Source organism: Chiloscyllium plagiosum, unplaced genomic scaffold, assembly GCF_037043375.1.
Source record: "Chiloscyllium plagiosum isolate Xiang-an unplaced genomic scaffold, Cpla_swu_hap1 HiC_scaffold_25, whole genome shotgun sequence".
Classification (NCBI taxonomy): Eukaryota; Metazoa; Chordata; class Chondrichthyes; order Orectolobiformes; family Hemiscylliidae; genus Chiloscyllium; species Chiloscyllium plagiosum.
Window position 1 is genome coordinate 28,165,857 of NW_028270163.1, and position 19,533 is coordinate 28,185,389.

A 19,533-nucleotide genomic window follows, 5' to 3' on the forward strand; every position below is an offset into this window, starting at 1 on the left:
ATCCTCATTTAAATGTCGGTAGTGTAGTTTGATGCTATTTCAGTTCTTCTACGAATCTACAATGTTTATACAGAAGGATATGTTTTCATTGAAGGTCAGCACACACGGCTTCATTGTGACAATTCGCATAGATCACATTTGTTCAACATAATCATTCCTGAAGAAGGGCCTGTGCCCGAAACGTCGAATCTCCTGTTCCCTGGTGCTGCCTGACCTGCTGTGCTGTTCCAGCAATAAAGTTTCAACATAATCAACCCAAGAATGATGGTTCCTCTACTATTACCTCTCTTTAATTAGCCTCATAACATCTTTTACTAGTTCATTTCAATTGAAAAGTGTTTGTACTGTGCAGTTCTTTACACTTATGATGATTGGTTAACTTCAAAAAAACTTATTGCTCTCCTCTCAATTTAAAGGAAGATGTTTATTGACATCAAATGTCAATGTGAATGGTGCAAAATATTTAGTTGTGCTACTTCTGATGGTGTTAATCAAGTATAAATCACTGCCACAGATATGATCATTGTGAATGTACATCAGATATGAATTGATCACACTTCAGGTCTAACATTTTGCTTGGTTACTAAAACAGGTTATTTAATTACACTTGCTGGGGATGCTATACTTTCATGTGCTCCAAATTCTTCCTCCTTCATTATGCACCAGACAAATCAAAGTTCACGTGATTTGCATCAGATTGGTTACAGATAAAATGCTATTTCATGTGTCAATGGTAGCAGGAAAGGTACGAAAGTTGAGTATACCTTCAGAGTAAAACTTCCTTTGTTGGACTTCAATAGTATACCTTAATGACTCAGCTTCCCCTTCTCCAGAGTAGGGCACCACAACTACTTCAATAATGTTTTTCATTTGTCATCCCTGCTACATCTCCAATAAGATTGTCAAGTTTCTTAGTTTTATGATGAAGTATCTTGCCCACATGAAATGAGGGTAAGACTGGCTCAACTTAATTCCCATCAAATCTTTTCAGGTAATACATCAATTAAGCTTCCATTAAAAGTCAAGTTTAGCAATTCTTTGTATCATAAGGCTGATTGCCCTACTAAATGAAGAGTGTTGTTTAAATTAAGTCAAAAATCACACAACACTGAGTTATAGTCCAACAGGTTCATTTGAAATCATAAGATCTTGGAGCCCCTCTTTCCCCCTTCAGTTAGCTAACTAGGAGGAGTGTGGCTTCGAAAGCTTGTAGTTTCAAATAAACCTGTTGGACTATAATCTGGTGTCATGTGATTTTTGACTTTTTCCACCTCAGTTCAACACTAGCACTTCCATATCGTCATCAAATTTGAAAGCATGCAGAAAACATTTACAAAGATGGGACTGGGCAGTTTGAATTATAAGGAGAAGCTGGATAGGTGGGAACTTTTTTGCCTGGAGTATTGAAGGCAGAGGGCTGACCTTGTACAGGTTTGTAAAACCATGAGGGACATGGATAGGGTAAATAGCAAAGGTCTTTTTCCAAGTTTAGGGTATTCCAAAATTAAAAGGCATAAGTTTAAGATGAGTGGGGAAAGATTTAAAAAGGACCTGAGGGGCAACTTTTCCATACCGAAGGTGGTCCATAAATGAAACAAGCTGCCAGAGGCAGTGGTGGAGGCAAGTACAATTACAACATTTAGACTGGCACAAGGAAAGCTTTAAAGGGGCATGAATTAAATGCAGGCAAATAAGATTAGCTTGGGAATCCTGGTCAGCATGGACAAATTGGACCAAAGGGTCTTTTTCTGAGCAATATGACTCTGACTAAAAGCATCCTCGCTTCCATATAAATTCACATGGAATCTGGTCATTCAATTAAATAGAAAACAAAACAGAGAGCATCTCATTGTGGAGCCAGTGCATTGTGCCACAGAGTTATGCTCAAGTTGTATGATCTGTTTGAAGGTGATAGAGAACCTTAGCAGGTAGATTAATGCCAGAGCCATGAAGGGGACAGAGTAAGAAATTTATGCAATGCAAGATATAAAATTCAATAGAATTTTCAAGTATGTTTTAATATTTGACTTTTGATATCATGTTTCTGAATAAACACTTGGAATGCAGATTTGATTGCCTATTGTGAAGTGCAATAACACAAGCAATTCATTGAGAGGCAGCATAGACCACAGAGTATAATTATGTAAAATAGAAGGACAGGACTGATCAGGCTTGCATGCTTACGATTGTCAGTGCAGATACCAAATTTTTATTTGGTTCCGTGAACACTACTAGTGATGATTGTGTGCAGCAAAATCGTGAAGAAAGATTCTTAAAAGAAAACTATTGAAATTAACCTTGCAGTGCAGTAATACCCAGCTAACTCTTAATTGTGTCACTTTAGAATTTAAGTAAAATCTGCATTATTATCATTTCAACAGCTGCAGATTACACAAGTTGTACTCTAGCACATTTCTGCTCTATATTCTGATTTTATTTAGCAATGAATAATTTGTGCAGTTACGTAGAATCTTCTCAGCTAACATTCTATGATGAGCATGGCATCTTGTAACATTGCATTTTTTTAAACTGTTAGAGATAATGATGTATTTTTACACCCTACACTAGAATAAAGGTCACTGATATGTGATGTTTCAAAAAGTGACTTTTGTAATGGTATCAAAAATGATGAACTAACCAAGTCTAAAATTGATTTTGTACATTCCCTTTTTTACAATCTATTCAAGCAACTTTACAAGCATCTAAGCAGATCCCTGTTGTTGGACTGCATAGTTTCAACATTTTTAGAAAATACTGATGCTGAAAAGTACAAAAATCATTAAAAGTCTTATCCCTATTAAGATGCTCCTTCATTTGTCTTCCTCACATTTCTCTCTTCATAACTACTGTCTGTGCTATCCCTTTCTACTTTGGTTTGTTTTGCCTAATTTTGTTCAGTTTTACTAATTCAACCCAATGTTCCTCTTCTTAAACCATTGGCTAATTCTTAAATGATTTCCACACTATTAATCTCATCATATATATGGGAGATGGAAGCTGTAACTGCAATCTTGGTTGAAATTGGCAATTCGAATTTTCAAAGGCAATTTCAAAACCAATCAACACTTGGGATCCAAATCAGCCTAAAGTCACATCAGGTGTGCAACAAGGGTGATTTTTGACTCATGAAGCATGAGGCCATATTTAGAAATCCGAAATGTTTGTCCATATTCTGCTTCCTAACATCTATAGTGGATAAACAGTACTGACAAAATTGAAAAATGTGGGTTTTTGTTTCATATTTTGCTCCCGTATTTCTTTGTTTGATTTCCTGTTCTGATTTTAGCTGGAGTTATTACTGGACAAGTCCGATTCCAGCCTGAAATTTAGCATAATTCAACTTTAAGTGACATGCCACCTCGTTAAAAGAAAAAATAAACTCATGCACAATGTTGTTTTAACAATAAAAGTATATTACACCTAAGAAAATCAAAATAGACTAAGCCTAGCTATTTAAATGTAATGCATATTCAAAGATATGAAAGCACATGGTAAAATGCAATCTCATTTATCCCCAAAAAATGTATCCTTCCTGGTACTTGCTAAGGAGAATTCCTTCTCAATCACATCTACATGGCTAACTTTAACTCTGGTTTCAATTCCCGTCTTGAAAATCTAATGAGCTCTTCCTTGAATCTTCTGACAACTGAGCTTTGATGTTCTCCACTTCAAGTAATCCCTTTAGGCTTTTAATCAAACGCTTATGATTCTGGAACTTTAAGACCAACTTCCTTACACTGAGGAAACAGTGTAATTTCTTAACAGTTTTTATCTCACTCCCTTCATCAGGAGGAACTATTTTACACATCCTGCTCCAGGTAGGACCTCTGTAAATTTGCCCAAATGTGCATTAATATGACTGATGTCCTGAAGCCTGAGGTATATATCATGATAAATGTGGCAATATAAATGATATAAAACATTTCACTGAAATGTTTACAAACAAAAATTGACACCAAGTCAAGCGAGGGGCTATTATGATGATCAAGATCTTGACGAGACAACTATTATTTGAAGGGACTCCTAAAGAACGGAAGGGAATTAGAGCAGGAAAACAGTTTCAAGACTGAATTCCAGGTCTTTGGGCCTGAACAACTGAAGGCAAAGCCTCAATGGTGAGGCACTTAAAGCCTAAGATATGCAAAGACCAGAATTGGATGAGTGCACCTATTATCAAAGGACTGTTGGACTGGAGAAGTTGACAGAGATACAAAAGAGGTCATGGAGAGATTTAAATACAAAGATGAATATTTTGAAATTGGAGCATTCGTAATCAAGAACTAAAGTAAATTATAGGAGTTGGGGCGTCATGTTGAGGTTTCTTCTGGAGTACTGTCTACAGTTCTGGTCACCCTGTTATAGGAAGGAAATTATTAAACTAGCGAGGGTTCATAAAAAATTGCCAGGATGTTGCCTGGAATGGAGGGTTTCATTTTCTACACAACCGCAATGGGATGTTGAATAGGGTGTCTAATTAGTGGCTGATGGTAGAGCTGACTATCCTGAGTGTCCCTATGAAACCTAGCATCGTATTTGGGTCATGTCATCAAGAGGCCAGTGCATAGCTAAAATTAAAACTGCAGAGGCAAAGATAAATGTGTTAGATTATTGCATAGATTCCACACCAGGCAGGGCAGTTACATGATTTTGTAACGTGACATAATAGTATAAAAGTAACCATCTCACCGTCAGTCACCTCTCAGTGCAATGGAATTAGTGTAGTATGTTCATGTTGGCAGCTATTTGTATGTAGTGTTATGCATAGCAACATCTGTAAGCACAGAACACAGGCTATGTATGAGTCTGTGATACAGCAACATAAATAGTGTTGTTCAGAAACCTCAGCATATTGGTCCCAGCAAGAACCTGGTATGTGTTACATGAACTAACACACAGCAGGAGAGTCTGAGTTTTGAAGGTGTTGTCGAAGGAGTCTGGGTGAGTGGTTGCAAGGAATCATGTTGATGGTAAACACTGCTGCCACTGTGGATTCTGATTAAGAGAGTAGATGTGGATGGAATTCAAGTGAAATGGCTGTTTTGTCCTTGAATTGAATTTAAATTCCAGCAATTGTCATGGTGAAATTTGGACCCATGTCCCCAGAGCTTTAGCTCGGGGTTCTGGATCACCAGTCCAGTGATCTCCTTAATACACTACTACCACCACCACCACCTCCCTCTATAATTGGAGCGACAAGTGTGGCATTTCCTGAGCATGGGCGGCATGGTGGCACAGTGGTTAGCACTGCGACCTCACAGCGCCGGAGACCCGGGTTCAATTCCCACCTCAGGCGACTGACTGTGTGGAGTTTGCACATTCTCCCCGTGTCTGCGTGGGTTTCCTCCGGGTGCTCCGGTTTCCTCCCACAGTCCAGAAGATGTGCAGGTCAAGTGAATTGGCCATGCTAAATTGCCCGTAGTGTTAGGTAAGGGGTAAATGTAGGGGTATGGGTGGGTTGCGCTTCGGCAGGTTGGTATGGACTTGTTGGGCCGAAGGGCCTGTTTCCACACTGTAATGTAATCTAATCTAATCATATTCCCAGATTCTGAAATATAACCGTGTCGTTTCACCCCAGGTTGGGAGGTTAGGATAGAGCTGGGAACATCATCTCTTAATACTGGCCTGCTGCTGCCATGGAGGTGGGCAGAGGTGACAATGTCTGCCTCTGATCTCTGGGACATCCAACCAGTTCTATTATGAACAACGTCCAAAGAATATTTACTCTTTCCAACAGGGATCAAGAACAATCATGTAATCTTTGTTTTTTCCCTACAACCTTTGGTGTCACTGCAGATTCTTGCCAAGCAATGACTCAAAGAGCTAAGGTAACAAATTGACAGTATCTCCTTGATTAAACTGTTCTTTTTAAAATACATTCGATTTGAACGCAGCCTTTTTCTTTAGCATACTTCCATTGGTCATATTTCTAACTAGTGTAAAATTCTAATTATTGAATAGGCAGCTTGAACTATTCTAATAAGCAACTAGTTTTAATATTCACGGTTCCCCCAGTTAGAACATTTGTATGGTAGTTAGCTAAAAGCTCATTTTTCACAGTGGAACAAATTCAAAGCTTGTTTGTGATGCAGGTTGGAATTTAGGCTAAAAATAGACTGAGAACAATTTGTGACAAATTAAAATAAGATTGCTTCATAACAGATGGCAGGACTACATATAATTGATATCGGGCTCAGACATTCACAGTGTAGTATTCTGAGAATTATTCTAAAATCTTAAGGAATTCTTCATTGTGAAAGCAGGTTATTGTTTGGAATCAAATGGGATTAAGCTGGGCTGCTTTGCATCTGTTTATCAGATACTTATGGGACTTAAGCCTTGAAAAATTTGCCCCAAATTAAGCATGGACAAACAAGACACATCCTTAACCCATGCCAAATGTTCCTACTGCAACACCAGATTGGTTTGAGCTTACCAATATTGAAAGCGCTGCTGTGTATCGAGAAGTTACTTACCAGAATCACGATACTGAATGCTGCCACTGACAGACCTCAAGATCCCCGAATTCTGAGGTCTAAGCCACAGTTAACAGACTAATCACATATTTCAAGTGAAATCCAACATGGAGCTGATTGAAGTTTAAAGCTAAATAAAGAAGCATGTCTCAGAGAGGGTACAAAATGTTCTCACGGAGGAGAGGGGCCAATTGTCCACATTGGCACCAACGACATAGGAAGTGAAAAGGTTGAGATTCTGAAGGGAAATTACAGAGAGTTAGGCAGGAATTTAAAAAGGAGGTCCTCAAGAATAGCAATATCCGGATTATTCCTGGTGCTACGAGCTAGTGAGGGCAGGAATTGGAGGATAGAGCAAATTAATGCGTGGCTGAGGAGCTGGTATATGGGGGAAGGATTCTCACATTTTTGGATCATTGGAATCACTTTTGAGTTAGAAGTGACCTGGACAAGAAGGATGGATTGCACCGAAATTAGAAGGGGACTAATGTACTGGCAGGGAAATTTGCTAGAGCTGCTCGGGAGGATTTAAACGAGGAAGGTTGGAGGGGGGGAACCTAGGGGAGATAGTGAGGAAAGAGATCAATCTGAGACTGTACAGTTGAGAACTGAAGCGAGTCAGTCAGGGCAGGCAGGGACAAAGTAGGACTAATAAATTGAACTGCATTTATTTCAATGCAAGGGGCCTAACAGGGAAGGCAGATGAACTTAGGGCATGGTTAGGAACATGGGACCGGGATATCATAACAATTACAGAAAAATGGTTTAGGGATGGGTAGGACTGGCACTTAATGTTCCAGGATACAAATGCTACAGAAATGATAGATAGGGAGGCAAGAGAGGAGGGGGAGTGACATTTTTGCTAAGGGATAGCATTACAGCTGTGATGAGGGAGGATATTCCTGGAAATACATCCAGGGAAGTTATTTGGGTGGAACTGAGAAATAACAAAGGGATGATCACCTTACTGGGATTGTATTATAGACACCCCAATAGTCAGAGGGAAATTGAGAAACAAACTTGTAAGGAGATCTCAGCTATCTGTAAGAATAATAGGGTAGTTATGGTAGGGGATTTTAACTTTCCAAACTTCGACTGGGACTGCCATAGTGTTAAAGGTTTAGATGGAGAGGAATTTGTTAAGTGTGTACAAGACAATTTTCTGATTCAGTATGTGGATGTACCGACTAGAGAAGGTACAAAACTTGACCTACTCTTGGGAAATAAGGTAGGGCAGGTGATTGAGGTGTCAGTGGGGGAGCACTTTGGGGCCAGTGACCATAATTCTATTAGATTTAAAATAGTGATGGAAAAGGATAGACTAGATCTAAAAGTTGAAGTTCTAAATTGGCGAAAGGTGAATTTTGATGGTATTAGGCAAGAACTTTTGATAGCTGATTGGGGGCAGATGTTCGCAGGTAAAGGGACAGCTAGAAAATGGGAAGCCTTCAGAAATTAGATAACGAGAATCCAGAAAAAGTATATTCCTGTCAGGGAGAAAGGGAATGCTGGATGACTAAAGAAATTGAGAGTTTGGTTAAGAAAAAGAAGTAAGCATAGGTAAGGTACAGATAGGATAGATCGAGTGAATCCTTAGAAGAGTATAAAGGAAGTAGGAGTATACTTAAGAGGAAAACCAGGAGGGCAAAAAGGGGACATGAGATAACTTTGGCAAATAGAATCAAGGAGAATCCAAAGGGTTTTTACAAATATATTAAGGACAAAAGGGTAACTAGGGAGAGAATAGGGCCCCTCAAAGTTCAGCAAGGCGGCCTTTGTGTGGAGTCACTGAAAATGGGGGAGATACTAAATGAATATTTTGCATCAGTATTTACCGAGGAAAAGGACATGGAAGATATAGAATGTAGGAAAATAGATGGTGACATCTTGAATAATGTCCATATTACAGAAGAGGAAGTGCTGGATGTCTTGAGACACATTAAAGTGGATAAATCCCCAGGACCTGATCAGGTGTACCCGAGAACTCTGTGGGAAGCTAGAGAAATGATTGCTGGGCCTCTTGCTGAGATATTTGTATCATCGATCGTCACAGGTGAGGTGCCAGAAGACTGGAGGTTGGCAAACGTGGTGCCACTGTTTAAGAAGGGCGGTAAAGACAAGCCAGGGAACTATAGACCGGTGAGCCTGACCTCGGTGGTGGGCAAGTTGTTGGAAGGAATCCTGAGGGACAGGATGCACATGTATTTGGAAAGGCAAGGACTGATTTGGGATAGTCAACATAGCTTTGTGCATGGCAAATCATGTCTCAGAAACTCGATTGAGAGTTTTGAGAAAGAAACAAAGTATTGATGAGGGCAGAGCAGTAGATGTGATCTATATGGACTTCAGTAAGGCGTTCGACAAGGTTCCCCATGGGAGACTGATTAGCAAGGTTAGATCTCACTGAATACAGGAAGAACTAGCCATTTGGATGCAGAATTGGCTCAAAGTTAGAGGGTGGTGGTGGAGGGTTGTTTTTCAGACTGGAGGCCTGTGACCAGTGGAGTGCCACAATGATCGGTGCTGGGCCCTCTACTTTTTGTCATTTACATAAATTATTTGGATGCGAGCATAAGAGGTACAGTTAGTAAGTTTGCAGAAGACACCAAAATTGGAGGTGTAGTGGACAGCAAAGAGGGTTACCTCAGATTACAACAGGATCTTGACCAGATGGGCCAATGGGCAGATGGAGTTTAATTTCGATAAATGCGAGGTGCTGCATTTTGGGAACGCAAATCTTAGTAGGACTTATACACTTTATGGAAAGGTCCTAGGGAGTGTTGCTGAACAAAGAGACCTTGACTTGCAGGTTCATAGCTCCTTGGAGGTGGAGTCGCAGGTAGATAGGATAGTGAAGAAGGCGTTTGGTATGCTTTCCTTTATTGGTCAGAGTATTGACTACAGGAGTTGGGATGTCATGTTGCGGCTGTACAGGACATTGGTTAGGCCACTGTTGGAATATTGTGTGCAATTCTGGTCTCCTTCCTATCGGAAAGATGTTGTGAAACTTGAAAGGATTCAGAAAAGATTTACAAAGATGTTGCCAGGGTTGGAGGATTTGAGCAATAGGGAGAGGTTGAACAGGCTGGGGCTGTTTTCCCTTGAGCCTCAGAGGCTGAGGGGTGACCTTATAGAGGTTTGCAAAATTATGAGGGGCATGGATAGGGTAAATAGGCGAAGTCTTTTCCCTGGGGTCGGGGAGTCCAGAACTAGAGGGCATAGGTTTAGGGTGAGGGGGGAAAGATATAAAAGAGACCTACGGAGCAATCTTTTCACACAGAGGGTGGTATGAGTATGGAATGAGCTGCCAGAGGAAGTGGTGGAGGCGAGTATAATTGCAATATTTAAGTGGCATTTGGATGGGTATATGAATAGGAAGGGTTTGGAGGGATATGGGCCAGGTGTTGGCAGGTGGGACGAGATTGGGTTGGGATATCTAGTCGGCATGACAGGTTGGACCAAAAGGTCTGTTTCCATGCAGTACATCTCTATGACTCAATGACTTTATCACCTACAACTGTGCATTCAGGGAATACACCTCAAGAAAGGCTACCCCCTGAATGCAGTTTGTTTTACGCTTATACACCTTTACAATTGTAGCTCTTTACTCATATTCCCATTCATCATAGACTACAATAATGTAGAACTAATTGAGGCACTATGCACTTCTTTCCCTATAACATCCATGTCCAAATCCTCCCCTTGTAATTGGGAACAGTGAGCAGGAATGCTTCCTATATCCCATTTCCAACTTCATTCTGAGGTGATGAGGCTGGGCTAAGGTCATGGCCATTGCTTCCTGAGGCAGGTCCGAGGCCCACCATAAGGTTGGTTGGATGGAAAGGGCCCATTTCAAATCTCTGGGACAGCTGCCCAGTTTGACTGATGGAAGTTCAGCCCCTTAGCCCTCATTGTTCATCCCCATTCCTTCACATCCAGATACCTTCCATATCATATGCTACTTCCTTAGCTCCTCCAAAGCAACCTCATGTTTTCCACATCCCCTCTATGTCTACTTTTCCTTGACTCACAATACGCTAATGCTTGTCAGTATTTGATTTACTCATGCAGAATAATCTTTTAATTCAAAATCCCCCTGAAAGTTATGTTTGTACCAGCTCACAAAGATGTCAATCAAACAAAGCCATCTATAGTCCTCTTGACCACATAAACTGGGCTTGATAAAGGACTTCAAAAGAAAATAAACACATTACAAGCTCATAAACCTGCTGTAATGAGGTCAGCAAGGTGGACCTGATAGACTATAAGTTCCACGATTGGACCAGATTGACAGCCTCAATCAGGGAGCCCTGGCTGACAAATAAGACCAGGAGTGTGGGCGGGTACCAGGGCGGGCTGTCCTAGAGGTGGTCGATAGGTGTGTCAGGGTGGACCGAGAACTGGAAGGGGCATGGGGTGGACAGAGAGCCGGAAGGTGCGTAGGGGCGGGCTGCCTTAGAGTGGCCGGAAGGTGGGAGGGACGGGGGCTTGCTGGGTGTGTATTGTCTGCACTTTTTTTTATGTAACTGGATTGTCTTATGTATAAAGGTCATTGTTGCTGTCTTTTTATATTTGAAACTGGGATTTGTGGTTTGTCATCAATTCCCTGTAAACTGGTTGAACGGTAGGGTTTGGGGCCTAGCTTTGCTGCTCCTCTCCCTTGTAAAATTGCTGTTGTATACAGCTGTAAATGTTAACTGTTTTTTGTAAATTGTTTTGTAATTTGTTTAATAAAATTTTAAAAATGACCAGGAGTGTCAGACATCCTGTTCACTCTGAGAGCTATCTCTGAGGGAGCTGGATCAGGGTCAAGGACTCCACGTGTAAATAAAGAGTGACTTAGTAATGGGATTCTGGTCTCTGTGGAGCTATTTCATCTGGCAATAAAATAAAATTAAAATTAAATTTCCTACAGTATGTAAATAGGCCCTTTGGCCCAACCTCTGAAAAGTAACCCACCAGACCCATTCCCAATATTTACACCTGATCATTGCATCTAACACCATGGGCAATTTAGCGTGGCCAATTCACATGACCTGCACATAGAGTCATAGAGATGCACTGCATGGAAACAGACCCTTCAGTCCAACCTGTCCACGCCGTCCAGATATCCCAACCCAATCTAGTTCCACCTGCAGCACATGGCCCATAACCCTCCAAACTCTTCCTATTCATATACCCATCCAAATGATTCTTAAATATTGCAATTGTACCAGCCTCCACCACTTCCTCTGGCAGCTCATTCCATACACATACCACCCTCTGCATGAAACAGTTGCCCCTTAGGTCTCTTTGTTCAGCAACACTCCCTAGGACCTTACCATTAAATGTATAAGTCCTGCTAAGATTTGCTTTCCCAAAATGCAGCACCTAGCATTTATCTGAATTAAACTCCATCTGCCACTTCTCAGCCCATTGGCCCAGCTAGTCAAGATCCTATTGTAATCTGAGGTAACCCTCTTCGCTGTCCACTACACCTCCAATTTTGGTGTCATCTGCAAACTTACTAACTCTACCTCTTATGCTCGTATCCAAATCATTTATGTAAATGACAAAGAGTAGAGGACCCAGCACTGATCGTTGTGGCACTCCACTGGTCACAGGCCCCAGTCTGAAAAACAACCCACCACCACCACCCTCTGTCTTCTACCTTTGAGCTTGTTCTGTATCCAAATGGCTAGTTCTCCCTGTATTCAGTGAGATCTAACCTTGCTAATCAGTCTCCCATGGGGAACCTTGCCGAACACCGTACTGAAGTCCATATAGATCACATCTTCTGCTCTGCCCTCATCAATCTTCTTTGTTACTTCTTCAAAAAACTCAATCAAGTTTGTGAAACATGATTTCCCACGCACAAAGCCATGTTGACTATCCCTAATCACTCCTTGCCTTTCCAAATACATGTACATCCTGTCCCTCAGGATTCCCTCCAATAACTTGCCCACCATCGAGGTTAAGCTCACTGGTTTATAGTTCCCTGGCCTGTCTTTACCGCCCTTCTTAAACAGTGGCACCACACTTGCCAACCTCCAGTCTTCCGGCACCTCACCTGTGACTATCGACGATACAAATATCTCAGCAAGAGGCCCAGCAATCATTTCTCTAGCTTCCCACAGAGTTCTCGGGTACACCTGATCAGGTCCTGGGGATTTATCCACCTTTAACCGTTTCAAGACATCCAGCACTTCCTCCTCTCTCATATGGACATTTTGCAAGATGTCACCATCTATTTCCCTACAGTCTATATCTTTCTTATCCTTTTCCACAGTAAATACTGATGCAAAATATTCATTTAGTATCTCCCCCATTTTCTGTGGCTCCACACAAAGGCCGCCTTGCTGGACTTTGAGGGGCCCTATTCTCTCCCTAGTTACCCTTTTGTCCTTAATATATTTGTAAAAACCCTTTGGATTCTCCTTAATTCTATTTGCCAACACTATCTTATGTCCCCTTTTTGCTCTCCTGATTTCCCTCTTAAGTATACTCCTACTTCCTTTCTACTCTTCTAAGGATTCACTCGATCTATCCTGTCTATACCTGACATATGCTTCCTTCTTTTTCTTAACCAAACCCTCAATTTCTTTAGTCAGCCAGCATTCCCTATACCTACCAGCCTTCCCTTTCTCCCTGACAGGAATATACTTTCTATGGATTCTTGTTATCTCATTTCTGAAGGCTTCCCATTTTCCAGCTGTCCCTTTACCTGCGAACATCTGCCTCCAATCAGCTTTCGAAAGTTCTTGCCTAATACCGTCAAAATTGGCCTTTCTCCAATTTAGAACTTCTACTTTTAGATTTGGTCTATCCTTTTCCATCACGATTTTAAATCTAATAGAATTATGGTCGCTGGTGCTCCCCCACTGACACCTCAGTCACCTGCCCTGTCTTAATCCCAAGAGTAGGTCAAGTTTTGCACCTTCTCTAGTAGGTACATCCACATACTGAATCAGAAAATTTTCATCTTTGGATTGTGGGAGGGATCCCATGCAGACACAGGGAGAATGTGCAAACTCCACACAGATAGTCGCCCAAAGTGGGAATCAAACCTGGGTCCCTGCTGCTGTGAGGCAGCAGCACTAACCACTGAGCCACTGTCTGCCCCAGATTCAAAAAGGTTGAATTTATCAGTGAGTCTTGGAATCCAGCCAGGCATTCATAATGAGCGTATCTGGCAAAACAGATGTCTGACCATCTGTTCAATCAGCTTTGTTGATAAGGTTGTGAGGTAGAATCAACATTTTCCCAGCTCCACAACAAGTTTCCACTGAGACTTATAAACTGACTTTACCTGTCATGGTTCATACCCATAGTCTGAACAAAAATAGCAGAATTCGAGAAAATTTCATTTGTAACAGACATTTGAGTAATTATTCTGACAAAATATGTGATCAGAGTACCAGCTTTCATGTTTCCTGATCTGGGGAAATGACAAGTAGTGGGAATGGACTGGTCATTTTAACCTTCCAGTACCTTACAACTCCCATTTGGTTCTCCTGATATAAAATTGCTGAGTAGCTGGGAAAAATCCAGGCCCCTGAAATTCCTTTCCATTGCTCCCCAATATCATTCCTCAAAGCCTTGATCTATCCCCTAAACCTAAACTGAGTATATACTGTTCCTCCCTAAAGCTCTGATCATTCCCTCTCTCTTCTTCCTTTTATTAGGACTCAACCTAAAACCATCCTGACATATCTCTTTGAACAAATACTTTACATTTTTCTATTCTTCAGCCAATTTATAACCCACTTACAGGGGCTACTATGTATATCTATCATTCTGAGATTAACACTGAAATCTTTCATGCAGAACTTTCCCGATCCATTGAATGGAGTCACAATAGTAATGGGAGAAAAAAAGCATTTTGAACATTATCCAATCCAAAATACCAGTACTTCCTCTTAATATTCAATAGAGTGTAAATAGCCTTCATAGTTTATTTTAAAATTATCTATACAAGTAAAGCAACCCTCACACGTGAGTGAATTTGAGAACTTACAACTTGTATGGAATGTAAACATCAGTATGTGCCTGTTGGACTGAATGACTTATTTCCATGTCACAAATCCAGTTCATCTTTTCCACTTTCAGGCTGCCTTGGTGGCCAGATGTCCTACCATTTTTAAAAACGGTTTGTCACATTTTCATGAGCAGTTTTTTTTATCTTTAACACATGACACAAGTCTCAGTGATCTATTCACCTGGGAATCTCCTACATTGCACATGTCTGGCTCATACTTATTGGTTAGAGTTCCAGAATATTTACACCATTTCTTCTCTCCTAAATTCCCTCTACAATTAACATGATCTGGGAATAGATCTGACACCCAAGAGCAAGAAATAATCTGTATGTATTAGTTTGTTAATATTAACTGGAAGGTGAAGACAACTAGAGTTCTGATTTTGCTCACATTTCTTGCATGAACCCAAAGGATAATTGATTCCAAGCCTTTCATAAGTTAAATCTACATTTTGTTATTGTACTATCTGCTATTCTGTAAAAGAGTCTCAATATAGTTAGTACTTCCTCTGCATATTGTAAAGTAAGCTGAAAGCATCCTTGTTGTCTTTTGTTAATAACTACGTGTCTTTAACACTGACTGTCTCAATGTTCCTCAGCTCACTCAGATTGAAATTATATGAAATCTTGACTGACAAGTTCTTTCAAGGCCTTCCATTCTGTTTTCATTGCATTTCTCAAAGTCTGATGTTGGTTTGCATGCATTCAAATCCAAGATGTTGTGGTGCATCAGGAGGGGAAATAGGTCACTCTATGCCTCACATGTATTCATCACTTAGTTGTTCTGCATCTCAAAACCACTACTTGGTTCCATATCTTTCCAAGTGAGCAAAACTTCAACAATCCCACTTTTAAAAATTGTTGATTTATCCAATCTTTAGGAAAAAAAACTACTAATCTGTCTATCAATCAATTGCCTTGTTTTGCAGCGTACATACACAGCATAATAAAACAGTGTACAGGCAGTCCCCAGGAATGCAAACAGGTTCCATTCCTGAGTCGTTTCACAAGTCAATTTGTGCAAAATTGGAACACAATGAAGGACGATATAAAACAGCCACGTGTAAGTATGGGAAACGTTTGTGTGTTAGATCTTTAAAATTACACCCCTGTATGAGATCACATTCATAACTATCTGGTAAGTCAGATGTTTGTAATTCAGAGACCCACCTGTACTTTAATGCACAGAAAGAATTTTAATAAATTTTTTTGAGATGAGAAAAGATGCTGATGGATATTTTCTGAAGGGCAGAATTTAATTCTAGGGGTACCCCTTCGTCTATACTGTGCAGTACTCATGTGGTATTCTGGACAATATCTATGCAGTCTATGTAGCGTTCTTCAGTACCTTTAATAAGAAACGTTACATGGGCCAGTGAGAAAAGAAATTGGACTAAAGATATGGAAGGGCACGGAGTTCTGTGGAACAAAATATTTTAGAATATTTCATTGTAGATTTCTGGCATGTAACAATGTAAGGCAGCTAGTTAGCAATGTGGATCAAAGATTGAGTCAAATGTATTCTGACACTTGGCATGATCATACAAGTCGAGAGTGTGGTGCTGGAAAAGAACAGCAGGTCAGGCAGCATCCGGGGAGCAGGAAAATCGATGTTTCGGGCAAAAATACCTTCATCAGGAGCATTGCATGAAACGTCGATTCTCCTGCTACTCGGATGCTGCCTGACCTGCTGTGCCTTTCCAGCACCACACTCTTAACTCTAATCGCCAGCATTTGCAGTGCTCACTTTAGCCTAGCTATCTTACAACTGGCTGCAGTTGCAGCTGGTATAATGCCTGACAACTCAGCTGCAATCTGTGCAGTGTAAACACCGAATCTGACAAATAACATGAGTTTTGGGGTTAGTCTGGCCAAACCTCCAGGATTATCCTGGCATCTTCAGGAATGAAAATTAATCCCCAGTACACTGCTTCGACACCTCAAGTGAAACTTCATGGGAGAATTATGTTTTTAGTTTGTATATCCATGAATGTCTCATTGGTAGTTCTAAAAATATTATAAATGTGGAAACAATAGCTATGGCCATAGAATTTAGCTCTGTGATGGTCATGATTTTGGCATCGTGACTAAAAATGGCAGGAGGCGGGGGATCGCTATTTTGTGAAGGACAATGGTGCAGATGTGCCAGCCTGTAGAAAGTGCAGTTCAACGCTCAAAATATACAAGGCCAGGAGGTGAATTCTCTGCTTTAAAGTTCCAAAACACCTGCAAAAAGTCAATTGGAGGCTGATCAATTGAACAAACATCAGCGCTGAACATGGGATAAACAGAATGGATCCTCCATTCACATATTTTCTTTCTATGCTGCTGCTCCAGTTCCACCAATCACGAGGTTCCCTCTCTCCAGTTCTTGCTGCATTCCAACAACACAATCTGTGACTGGGTGAGCTGGAGATGTTGTACTGACTGAGCCTAGGGCGCAGATAGACAGACAGTCCCACATCCACATTCACATCAACACTCACACCCCAACGTCCGTCCACCCACACATACACATCCACATATCCATCCATCCACACATCCCTCACTTGTTTTTGCTAAGTCTGAGTTGTTTGAATTTTTTGGAGGGTTTCTCATTATGAGGCCTTGCCCGAACATGACAAATATGCTTCATTATTTCGCATGCCTCAATGGCATCTCTCGCATTTGGTTTCTACCCCATTCTGCTATATACCATTACCCAACAGCTCACTGCTGAGCACATATCCACTAAAAGGCCAGTCTGCCTGACACCCACACAATTTTTAAAAGTCTGCTGGCCTGGAATGGATATTCTGAAGCTTCCCTACTCATTGTCAGAGGGAATGTGAACATTTCAGCAGAAAGGAAGATGGATTTTCTCCGACAGGAAACTGATGAATGGAGATGACATAACTCTTCCTGCAAGAGTTGGATAGAGCTCTCAAGGATAGTGGAATCAAGGGTTATGGAGATAAGGCAGGAACAGGATACTGATTAAGGATGATCAGCCATGATCATATTGAATGGTGCTGCAGGTTCGAAGGGCAGAATGGCCTATTCCTGCACCTATTGTCTATTGTCTAAGAGGCCAGCCCATCAGACACTACCAATCAGGTCTGGGGTCACCATCCCATTCATTGCCACCTCAAGTGTATGGAGGAAAAGCCAGCAATGCAATCCACTCTACTCTGCCAGGGTAAGAGTCTCATTCTTGTCTCTGTTACCTCGCACTTAATGCTGGCAGTGCATACACCTTTCGCCAAGGCTCCTATCCCACCACTGTCATTGTTTCTGCAACAAACAAGAGCACATGCTAGGGTAGAGAGAGTCCATCCTGTTAGAAGGGTGCCTGACATTAAGTGTTCTCGCTGTCTTTTTGATTCGATTAGATTAGATTACTTACAGCGTGGAAACAGACCCTCCGGCCCAACAAGTCCACACCGACCCTCCGAAGAGCAACCCACCCAGACCCATTCCCCTACGTTTACCCTTCACCTAACACTACGGGCAATTTTTAGCATAGCCAATTCACCTAACCTGCACATTTTTTGGACTGTGGGAGGAAACCGGAGCACCCGGAGGAAACCCACGCAGACACGGGGAGAATGTGCAAACTCCACACAGACAGTTGCCTGAGGCAGGAATTGAACCCGGGTTTCTGGCGCTGTGAGGCAGCAGTGCTAACCACTGTGCCACCGTGCCACTTAGAGAAGGAAGTCCTGACCCTCCCAGGAGAAAACCATCCGGTTGTTATGCTGAGACTTCTTGTTCCTGCTAACTGAGTAGGTAACACTCCTCATTCGCTGCCACTTTCTCATTAACTGCAATGTCATTTTTAATCAGTGGACACCACTTCAAACCACTGGCTGTGACAGCTTGCCTTTCTTTGTCTTGTGGGCTCTGCCAGCTTACCAATGGGCCAACTGAGGAAGAAGGGCCTTCCTGAATCCTAATGTTGAAGAGGCCTCCAAGGAAGCATCAGCAAGGCTGCCTCATGCAAGCCCCCACTGCACCATGCTATGAATCCTGTGACCATCTAGCTGCCCCCACAGTGCCAGGTCCAGGTCCCTCACACACACTCCACTGCCCAAAGCATTACTCCCCAGGATGAAGGCATGATGGCAGAGAAACGGGGAGCCTGTCCCTAGTCCAGGTCCCCTCATCAAAAAGAGACAGGGTGATGCCAGGAAGTGCCTAGAAGAGGCGAATCACACACACGGTAATTTCCATTCATGACATCGCAGAGGTAGCTGGACCCTCCACCACCACCCAGTCTGCCCCTCCCCTCCAACTGTTGGAAATTGAATGGGAGGAGGATTGCCTGCCTTTTGCAAGAAGTTACTTGGCATGTTTAGCCCATTGAAACCTGCTCCTGGGAAGGTAATCCTACCAAAACTCTAGAACCAATAGACTTCACAGCAGGGCTTTAAAAAACTGGACTTGAGACATTAACTCTGCGTTTCTCTCACCTCATATGTTGCCAGACCTGCTGAGTTTCTCCAGCACTTTGTTTGGTTTCTGATTCACAGCATCTGCAGTATTTTGCTTTTACTTCAATGCTATTTGCTGCTGTGCCCTGCAATGCAATATTGTACTTCCAGAGTACATTGCGTAGATAAAATGCAAGGACACCATGATGGTTTTGGCTGGTCCTGAATGCCAACGACCATGAAGGGGAATGTGTATGGCTGGTTTCCATGGATCATACCCTGCAATGTCATTGCTTTGTATCCAACATGGAGAAGTTTGGAGCAGGTGCCAAGCTGAATGTTCCAAGTACATGCTTTGGGTTCCTTATCAAAGCTTGCTGATGTCTAGTTTGATGAATTTGGTAAGATGCAAAGCTGAATATTAATGTGTTGAGTCATTGTGTTAACTGGAAGTTTATCAAACAACGATGATTATCACTTGGCATCTCTCAACTGCCTGGTTAGAATCTCTATTCACCACTGTTGAAAAATATTAAAAAATGGGCTTCGCAACACTTGTTGACTATTTCTGTCTCACATCACACCACTCTCCACGTTGGTCAGACTCCTGTAATATCACATTAGCAGTTAG